We start from the raw sequence: 10,529 nt of genomic DNA, 5'->3' as shown, positions 1-10,529 counted from the left end.
AAAATCGGATAATCACCCATCCAGATATTAACCAAAGTAATTGTTGCTTAACCCTCATTTCGTGGAAAATGTTCAATAATAATAATAATAATAATAATAATAATAATAATAATAATAATAATAATAATAATAAAGATCGTTCAGTGAACAAAATCCCCGTTCAAACCTCACGTTCCCTCTTACCCATTCCCGCGTGTTTCCCCCACTCTTCCCTAAACTGTGGATTTACACAAATTACACCCTCTTATAACACAGGTAGGTACATAGCTAAAGTGTGCCTACATAAATTCCCCCCCTCCTCGGCTTTTCAGACAGTCTGAAAGCGTAAATGCTAATAGTAAAGGCTAATTAGAGGGGGCCTGCAAGGTAAAGTGTTTTCACAACGCACGCAATTCTTGTGTTCTCGGCTCAACTCAACTTTTAATGTGGATTTTTTTTCTTTTTTTGCTTTCCCGTTTTTTACCTTTTTTCAACACAAAAGTACAGGGAAAGCCTCTTCAATGTCTTTGGGACTTGAGGAAACTTGGCCCTTTGCAATCTTTGCACTTTCCTGTCATTTTAGCAAAGTCATGACAGAGTATTCTAGAAGAAAAGCCCAGGAATAAAGATCAGCCAGTCTAGTTATTTTGCAGGGTATCTGCCTTGTAAGCGCTAAGTCACGGGTTCGATTCCTGCCCGGGTCCGATTTTACCCTAAACATCAGATAAGGTTCGTTCTCGGAACGGCTGATGACTTTTTATCCTATCCTGGTCTGCCTTCTCTCTTCACTCTCGGAAAAAAAAAAAAAAAAAAAAAAAAATGAGAGCTAATACCTAAAGGAATTCAGGAATCTCTTGAAACCTGAGGATCGAAAAATAGTAATCTATTGAAAGACGACACTGAAACAAAAGTGAGTGTTGTGGTGATACTGATGATGATATTGATGATAGTGTTGATGAAAATGATGGTGATACTGATGATAATAATGACGATGATGATAATGTTGATAATAAAGATACTTCTGATAATAATAATAAGGTTTATTCAGTTTCTTCACAAATTTCATCGTGTTCTGCAGAGCCTGACGGTAATGCCTGAGCAGAGCCTGACGGTAATGCCTGAGCAGAGCCTGATGATAATGCCTGAGCAGAGCCTGACGGTAGGTAATGCCTGAGCAGAGCCTGACGGTAATGCCTGAGCAGAGCCTGACAGTAATGCCTGAGCAGAGTCTGAGTTCCCTAAATCAAACTTTTTTTTTAAGTTTCAAAGTAGATTTTAAGAACCCGGTAAGAAATGTGTTATGAAGGCCTCTAGAAGAGCAGCCTTAAACAAGCGTTAAGGATCAAGAGTAATCCTTAAACAGGCCGAAAGGGGTGAGAGGAGCCTTAAAAAGGCCTTAGGTAAGGAGTGCACTTCCCGTTCTCATACTCCACTTACCTAACTACGTCTATAAAAAAAGAAGAGCATGTTATACCTACCAAGAGAGAGGAAGAGGGGGAAGGAGCAGAAGAAGAATAAGGAGGAAGAAGAAGAAGAAGAAGAGGAGGAGGAGGAGGAGGAGGAGGAGGAGGAGGAGGAGGATGAGGAGAGTTTCAAAATTTTAATGACTTTACGGGAACACAGCGTCACTTCCTACTCCCATATTTCTCGTTTTAAAATTCTTCCTTCTTCTCCTCCTCCTCCTCCTTCCTCTTCTTCTCCTCCTTCCTTTCGTCTCCTCAGTCCTTTGTCCTTTACCTGCTCGCATATTACCTTCCTACAATTATTATTACCATGTTACTTTAATAAAATGACATCTTTATAACGGGGCCCCCCGGACCCTACATTCTTCCTTTCAGTTTTCCTTCACGTTTCTGTGAGGTTTTTTTGCATGTAAAGGCTCCGGCACAATACAAACAGAAGAGAAGTACCAAAGACATTGAAGAGGCTTTCCCTGTATTTCTGTGTTGAAAAAATCTGGTGTGAACATCACACGACTTTCCTCCGGGACAATATGCAAACAGAAGAGAAGGGCAACTCGGAAAGGAAACTGATTGAGCAGAAATCTGGGTGACCCACAGTGATTTCTTGGTAAGTCAATTGAGCACAGACCAGTCTAGTTAGCTTGGAAGGTAGCGCGTCTGCCTTGTCAGTGCTAGGTTGCGGGTTCGATTCCCGCCCGGGGAGGATTTTTTCCTCGGATGAGGTTTGTTCACGGGACGGCTGGCCTTCCACTATCCAGTTTTTCTTCTCTCTTCACTTTTGGGACGATATAACATTGGCAGTTACAGTTCCCTCTATCAAACCTCTCCACTCTCGGGACGGTAATGCCTGAGCAGAGCCTGACGGTAATGCCTGAGCAGAGCCTGATGAGTACTTTTCAGGAACATTTTAGTTTCTTATATCATATCATGATTTGTTCATTTTCTTCTTCTTCCTCTACTTCTTGATTATGTCAAGATACTTCTGATAATGAACATTATCATGTTGATAAAAATAATGATACTGATATTAATATTAATAATAATGATGAAAATGATGATGACAATGGTAATAATAATAATGATGATGATAATATTGTTGATAATAATAATGACAGTGATGGTGACATTGATGATAATGATGATAGTATAGGTAGCTCAGATTGTACTTTATGAAGACAAAACATATGAGAAGAGGAAAATAGTGCTGATAATGTTGATATTGATAACAATACTGATGATACTCATAGGCATAATAATGATGATACTGATAGTAATAATAATGATGATACTATAGATTGTACTTTATGAAGACAAAAGATACGAGAAGAGGAAAACTAGACGGATTAGAATTTCTCGAGTGTATACAGGGTGGTACTGGAAAATGCAAGAAATTTTTTTTGTTCGAAAATTATGAATCTTACAAATGTATCGAAAACATCTTAGAAATGTATGTATCGAAAATATCTTACAAATGTATGTATCGAAAATATCTTAGGTCCAGCAAAAATTCCTTTCGGAATTTCTCCTCTTCTGAAGGTCATTTCCCCTATTTTTCCTATAGTTTAGTACAGGCACTATCACGCCAAAAGAGGGGAAACGAGCTCCAAAAGAGGGGAAAATGCGAAAGGAAAATACGGCTAAGCTTACAGCCCGGACGTGGTTAGGTTTAATTGATGTGGATCAACCATACGAGTAGATTAGATGTAGACGAGCTGTCACCATAATATCTAACATTTACCTGAAGAGATTCTCTAGGTACCAAAGTTTGAGCTACCCTGTATTAACTTTCATACAAAAGGTATACTAAGCATAATACTACTGAAAACTACTTATGCTCCAGTTTTGTTCTCTATATAATTCTACATAAGTGCCTACAGAGATTTAGATAACTCTATACAACTAGGTAGTTATGTACCTATGTTGTCTATAAAACTTCCCCCAGACTGATAAAGACTAGATTTTAAGAACACAAAAACAACAGGCCTGGATTTATCATGAACCAAATAAGAGGGTGGCCTAGGTCTTCGAATAAAAATTCCATTAAATGAATAGAGAATTACCCTATGGAATCGAAGGAGAAGAGAATATTACGGATTCAAAGGATAAAAAAATATTGAAAAAAAAAAAAATCAAATGAATAATTTCCAATATCTTCTCAGGTCATTAAAAAAAAGCTTCAGGTATTGAGAATGGGGTAATGTACGTTCAACAGGATTATTTGCCCCCCCACCCCTTGACCTCTTATACCGCCCCCTAGACCCTACTTGTCGTCCCTACTCCATGAGGTCTATACCAATATTATTATAGGCTCAGTCCTTCAGTTTACCTCCATCACACACCGACTACGAATGTCTCCTCCCCCTACCCCCCCCCCCCTCCCTACTCTTAACCTTACACAGTTATTCCAGGCAATTACAACAGAAGTACCATAGTAGGTATAATGTGAACCTGTGGTACCGAAATCGTCCCCGTTACCTTTTTCCAATACCGAATATGGTCCCAATTTTGGTATACCAGGCCAAAAACTGAGTTCAGCCGTATGCTCCAAAAAAGAACGGAATGCAGAAGAAAATGAGAATCTAAAAGTTTACCCCGCCCAGAAAAGCTTGGCATTTTGAGAACCAAAATCCAAACAGTGGCGATGGCAGGTTTACTTTTTGATAGAGGGAACTGTAACTATGTACTAGGCTCTTGTAGTCAATAAATCAAAGAGAGACGGAATTCAGGACAGAAGAAAGTCGCCGTTCCAAGAACGAATATTATCCGTTCAGGATAAAATCTGCCCCGGGCGGGTAACGAACCCACGGCCTAGCGTTTACAAGCAGACTCTCTAACCCCAAGCTAACTAGGTTGGCATTTAGTGGATCTGAAATCTCCACTAATATACCTGATGAGTTGCATATTGCATAATTAATTTATTAAACGGCGTTCATACAATAGGAATATTTTTTCTAGAACTGGCTAGAAAAAATTTAAATTGCTTGAAAAAAATCAAAAAATTCCGGGGACGAAGTCGGGTGCAGTCCTATCGCACCCACCCTGTACCCACTTCATCTAATCAATCTCCACTCTAGGCTTGTTCACAGGCATTCAGATTGAGTCTTCTCTCAATTCAAGTAAAAAAATATATATATATATATATATATGCGAGGACGAGGTAGAAAAACATAACTGGAGGTGGAATAGGAGGAGGAGGAGAGGAGGAGGTGGAGGAAGAGAAAGAAGAAGAGAAAGGACAAGAGAGAAGGAAAGGGCAAGAGAGGAGGGGGAGAAGAGAGGGGGAGAAGAAAGGGAGAAAGGAAAGAGAGGAGGAGAAAATGGAAAGGGAAGGACAAGAGAGGAGGATAAGAAAGGTAGAAAATGGGAAGAGGAGGAGAAGAAATTGGGAGAAGGTGAAACGGATGAGACGGAAGGAGGAGGAGAAGATGGACAAGAGAGAATGGAGAAGAGAAGAACGAGAAGGAAAGGCGGGAGGGAAAGGGCTCTTTTTTTGCCTGCCCGTTTACGTGTAGTATCCCTTTCAATACCGACGTCAGATTGGGGACTTTGTTCGGTGAGTTCATCAGTACCTACTATTACATAATCTTGTGCTCACAAGTCATACTCGGACCTATATAGGTAAAAATGCAGTTTCTTTGTGTTATTATGTCACAAATTTGGTGCTCACTGCAGCATTGTAAGATTTTCCCAATAGGTATCTCAATAATCCTAAAATCCAATGTTTACCTACCATGCTGGCGCCGGTCGCTATGCGCATTTATATGTCATAGCTACTCATTTTCCTCACGAGACTGAGTGGACCCCACAACAGCCAGTCACGGAATCAATCATTTGCATGATACAAATTTCTTGACCCCACCGGGAATTGAACCCGGGTCTCCCGCGTGCAAGGCGAGCACAGTGACCACTACGCCATGGGAGCTGACAACTCGGACCTATATAGGTCTGTCAGTGTCAGACGGTCTGAGAGACCACAGTCTGAAGCTTCGTAATAAATTCGTCTAATACTAATAAACCATCTTTTTGGGACTGTTTGCCCCTACACCTAAGCCTCATAGTGGGCTTGTTGTGTATGGAGTTAAGCAAAAGCTCTCAGACCACGGTCTGTCAGGCGGTCTGAGTGAAGGTACCTCTGAACGTTTTTAGAGCCAAACCCGTGTAGTGTTTCGAGTCCAAACCAAGTCATAAAAGTATAGGTAAGCTTTCTTTTTAATTTTTTTTTAAGAGGTTTGACAGAGGGAACTGTAACTGCTATGGTCTTAGGACAGAAAAAGAAGAGAAAGGAAAAAAGAAGAGAGAGAGGGGAAGAAGCTTTTTATTCATCCCCTCTCTCTCTTTCTCTCTCTCTCTCTCTCTTTCTCTCTCTCTCTTTCTCTCTCTCTCTCTCTTTCTCTCTCTCTCTTTCTCTCTCTCTCTTTCTCACTTACTCTATTTCTTTCTCACTCTCTCTTTCGCTCCTCCCCTTTCTCTTTTTTCTTCTCCCTTAACAAACATCCTTTATTAGAAAGCACATTATGCATTGTGAACGCTGGTAACAAAAGACACGCGAATCAAATATTGATGGAAAAGAACACTCCATTTATCAACTAAACTGAGGAAATGAAGATTGAAGCCTTTAATGGGGGGCGGGGGAAAATATACCATTTCAAAGGACACGCGAAATGAGAATGAGAACCTGTGCTGGTTGGATGGAAGAGCTCCTTTTGCTTCGCCAAAGAAAGGAAAAAAATTCCCAACTGAGAAAATGAGTTGGGGAGCTTTTGTTGATTGAGATACATTTATTTTGTTAGTTGATAAAGAAACACCATAAATTTTCTTGACTTGGCGGGGCGGAGCACTACCCCGCTCCTTAATAATTTCCTAACTGAGAAAAAGAGGAGCGGAAAATTTTGTTGATTGATACAGTTGGATCGAGTTGATTTTGATACATTTCTTACTTGATTGATGCAATAAAGAAAGTAATTACCTATGGAGTTTACCGTACAGTGCTTGGTAAACAAACGCTGTATTGAAAGTTCTCACTCATCTTGTTATGTAAACAATAATAGCGAGAGAGTTAGGGGTTAGGGATGCAATCACATGGTAAACAAAGTTCTACTTTATTGGGTTAAGAAAATAAAGAATGGTGTCCCCGGAATTCTGTTTAGATGAGTGTGAGAAAAAAATCATGGTTATAAGTGCACTGGTACACACCTAGGTAAGTATATTAGGTATACATTGGTACCTACAAGTACACAAGGGGTAGATGAAGCTTATGTACCCATTATGGAGGTGCCTAATACCTAATACATACGTATTGAAAATATTTGAAAACTGTTTGGAGCTTAGAGGTGCTAATATATTCGACATTATGGCATCAGGGAAAAGAGAAACGGAAAATTATGCATCTGGGTAAACGTTTTGCGTGGAAGCTTGACTCCGCATGTAGGTACCTAATATGTCGCAAAATTGCTTTTAAGGTCGAATTCGCATCCCATATTAAATGCAAAATGTCGGGAAAAATGCAAAACCCCCCCCCCAAAAAAAAAACTATATATAAAATAAGAAAAGAAAAAAAAAAAAAATCGAGAATCTTTCAAAGTTCAATTTGAACTTGTTCTAAAAAAGTTAAAACAGCCGTGATGTCCTATCATACAATATCAAAGTTCAAAAATATTTCCGTGCTCATTTTTGAAAGATTCTGAAGTCACACAAAAAGAAGATGCAAGCAAGATGTCTTCCTAGACCTAGAGGGCACTTGTTTCTTTGAAAACAGTTAATCTGTTTTTTCTTTTCGAAAGAGTCAACTACTTACTAGCTAATGATAATGAAACACTTACCTATAGGATCTACATGAGTGACGTGATCTACAAAGTCACGTTTGGCCAGGTACACAGTGATCTGAAACGCAAGATAAAATTACATTTGAAACAGATAAATAAAATATAATAATATAACATTTGGAAATCCACTTTATGGAATTAATATAGGATAATGGATTTCATGTAATACTGCAAATGTAGCTACTTTATAAATAATTCAAGATAATCAGATATAATAATGTACATCATATTATTAAAAACCCTCCAAGATAATATTAATGCATTTATTAATTGCGAATGCAGTTAGCAGAAATTCAATAACATTAGTTTAGGATTTTAATATTTTAAATCCCCAACAATAATTATGTCCAGACTAAAATAGATATATAATTTTAGAATTTTACCATTTTATATGCTCACAGTATTAGTTCAAACTATTTACAATTCTTCCCTCAAAAATATTCCGGAAGAAGAATTCGACTATTCGATTTTAATTGAGTTGCCTTTTATTCGAACATCATTCAAATTTAATTCACATTTGGAAATCCACTTTATGGAATTAATATAGGATAATGGATTTCATGTAATACTGCAAATGTAGCTACTTTATAAATAATTCAAGCTAATCAGACGTAGAACATTGATTGGTGTTGCCCTTTATCAGACTGACATTTAATTTGTACTTGTGCATAGCTCGGAATTGTACAATGAAACAAAACAGATTACTACTGTTTCAATTTACAATGAGATTAAGGTCAGGCAAGGAAATCTATTGATATACTTTCGATACTTTTCTTGTGCCTGAAGTAATTTGTATTAATAGATACTCGTAAAGAATGGATTTCAAAGTGGAAGATAATGTCGTACATACTTTCCTGTCGCAATTTTCAGGTGGCAATCCTGGTATGCGGCCAAATGGAGAGGACATGCACTCACGCAGATCTCCTGCGCAAATGAGAGAGCAGTCTACGTATCTACGTCTCAATCAAACTTCTGGGGAAGAAAGATTTGCGTCGAGCTTCCCGATATAGAGTTCAATATTAGAGTTCCGGAACCCAGTCACTCGATTGGGCTTCCGGCACTCTTTTTTCTTTGTTCGGGATACAACTCGGTAATTCTCAAATTTTCAATGTACATATATGGGTCATCTGGGTTATAAACTTCAGTTCCAAGTACTTGAGAAACTTACTAGCTCCCGCCGCGGATAAGCAATTTATTTTTTTAATTTCCGAAGGATCCAGTTAAAAAAAAAAACTGAAACTGAAATTAAAAACAATCTAGTTGTTCTGTTTGTTTCTTCGGGAAAATTAATTTTCGCAATCCCACTAAAACAAATTGTTTCCTCTCACTGAAAAAATGAGAAAGGGCACCAGAAACAGAAGATAAATTTGTTTTGGCAAAGCTACAAGTCTTCCGTCTTCCCCCTAAAACTGAAACTGAAATTAAAAACAATCTAGTTGTTCTGTTTGTTTCTTCGGGAAAATTAATTTTCGCAATCCCACTAAAACAAATTGCTTCCTCTCATTGAAAAATGAGAAAGCGCACCAGAAACAGAAGATAAATTTGTTTTGGCAAAGCCACCAAGTCTTCCGTCTTCCCCCTTTCCTCTTTTCGAGCTTTCCAAGGGCTTTGAACTTTCTAATTAGGTCAAAGATTTCCCATAGATAAAATGATTATTCTTCAAAATGACCTGGAGTTTAAAGATTAAAGAAGTCAAGAATATACCATTGCAAGATTTTAACGCTGAAGGAGTCACAGTTCAGACCAGAAAAGAGGCAAATAATGAGAAATGAGATACGGTGTGAGGTAATCAGCATAATCAGAAAGGATATCGTTGAAGAAAAGAGGTTATGACTGATTGGATGTAGTAGATTTTGATTCAATAACCATAGAATTTTTGGACGAAGTGTTGGGTGGGAAGTGAGAAGGTTTCACATATAACAAGGATCTGCCTGCGAAGATTTGTCAAGCCCAAGCGAAATGAGCATCTATGACGGACCCAGATTGTGGACGATTTTGTAAGGGCAGAATTTGGGAAACGAGTTGTTGCAGGCATTCTCAAATTCATCTCTGTTCTTCTGTTGTAGGACTTGTAGGCATTTCCAGGAACTGTGTCACTCCCTCTGTTGGTTTGATCCAGAGATCTAAGGATATTATTTGATGTATGGCTTAAGAGGGTCAAGAACGAAGTAATTTAGTTTGATAAAAAGAAGAAAAAAGTTGTAAAACAAAAGTACAACTTACCTTTCCGTTAGGAGAACTTTTCTTGAAAACCCTGCAAACAAACAGAAGGAAAAATCAGAAATGTGTTAATGGTATAACATCGTAATTACGCTCAAATGGTCCCGACGTTAAGCAATTACAACTACAAATTACAACTTTACAACTACAAATTACAACGACAAAGTAATTATCCTGAAAATTACATTGGCAAAGTAGGTGCTGCATTAGTGAAAAAATAGGTCATCCCAGAAAGAGGTCCCGAAAGAGCGTTTCAAACTTTGCCATCTCGTAAATTAATTATTAATGTTTCAACAAACGAGCTGAAAGCAGAATAAAAACTCGTGCAGGGACGTTCGGGGAGCACTTAAATCTCTGACCATTTTACGAACCATTTTTAAGCTCGACTGGTGAAAAAGGGGGTTAATTGGTATTAAATTAATTTATTATTCAAGATTGCAGGAGCGTATAAATAATACCAACCAGAATAAAAACTCGTGCAGGGACGTTCGGGGAGCACTTAAATCTCTGACCATTTTACGAACCATTTTTAAGCTCGACTGGTGAAAAAAGGGGTTAATTGGTATTAAATTAATTTATTATTCAACATTGCAGGAGCGTATAAATAATATAAACAGTAGAGATAGATAAGAGAGGGGGGTTAAACATTACCCAAAATCGACCAATACTTTGATATTGTAAAAAGCTTTTTAGGACCTGTAGGAGGAGGTGGTAAGCAGATAGATAGGTCGCATTCCAGTCAAAATATTCTCACACGTTTCACGATTAAATTATAAAATGGGCGTATTCACAAATTCACATCTGCTGCTCTAACGCCTGGACTACACGAGGCCAGCAACTGGACTGCCTACTTGCTTGGTCTAAACCAGCTTTAGTTGTCTGTAAAATATTTGACCGTTCATTTAACGTATATACTGTGACTGGAACCGAACCTGAACGGATAAGTATCTACACCACACACAATATTTGACCGTTCATTTAACGTATATACTGTGACTGGAACCGGAGCTGAACGGATAGTATCTGCACCACACACAAAAAGCCC

This window comes from Diaphorina citri, unplaced genomic scaffold (genome assembly GCF_000475195.1).
Source record: "Diaphorina citri unplaced genomic scaffold, Diaci psyllid genome assembly version 1.1 scaffold812, whole genome shotgun sequence".
Lineage (NCBI taxonomy): Eukaryota > Metazoa > Arthropoda > Insecta > Hemiptera > Psyllidae > Diaphorina > Diaphorina citri.
Note: the sequence above shows the minus strand (reverse complement) of the source record.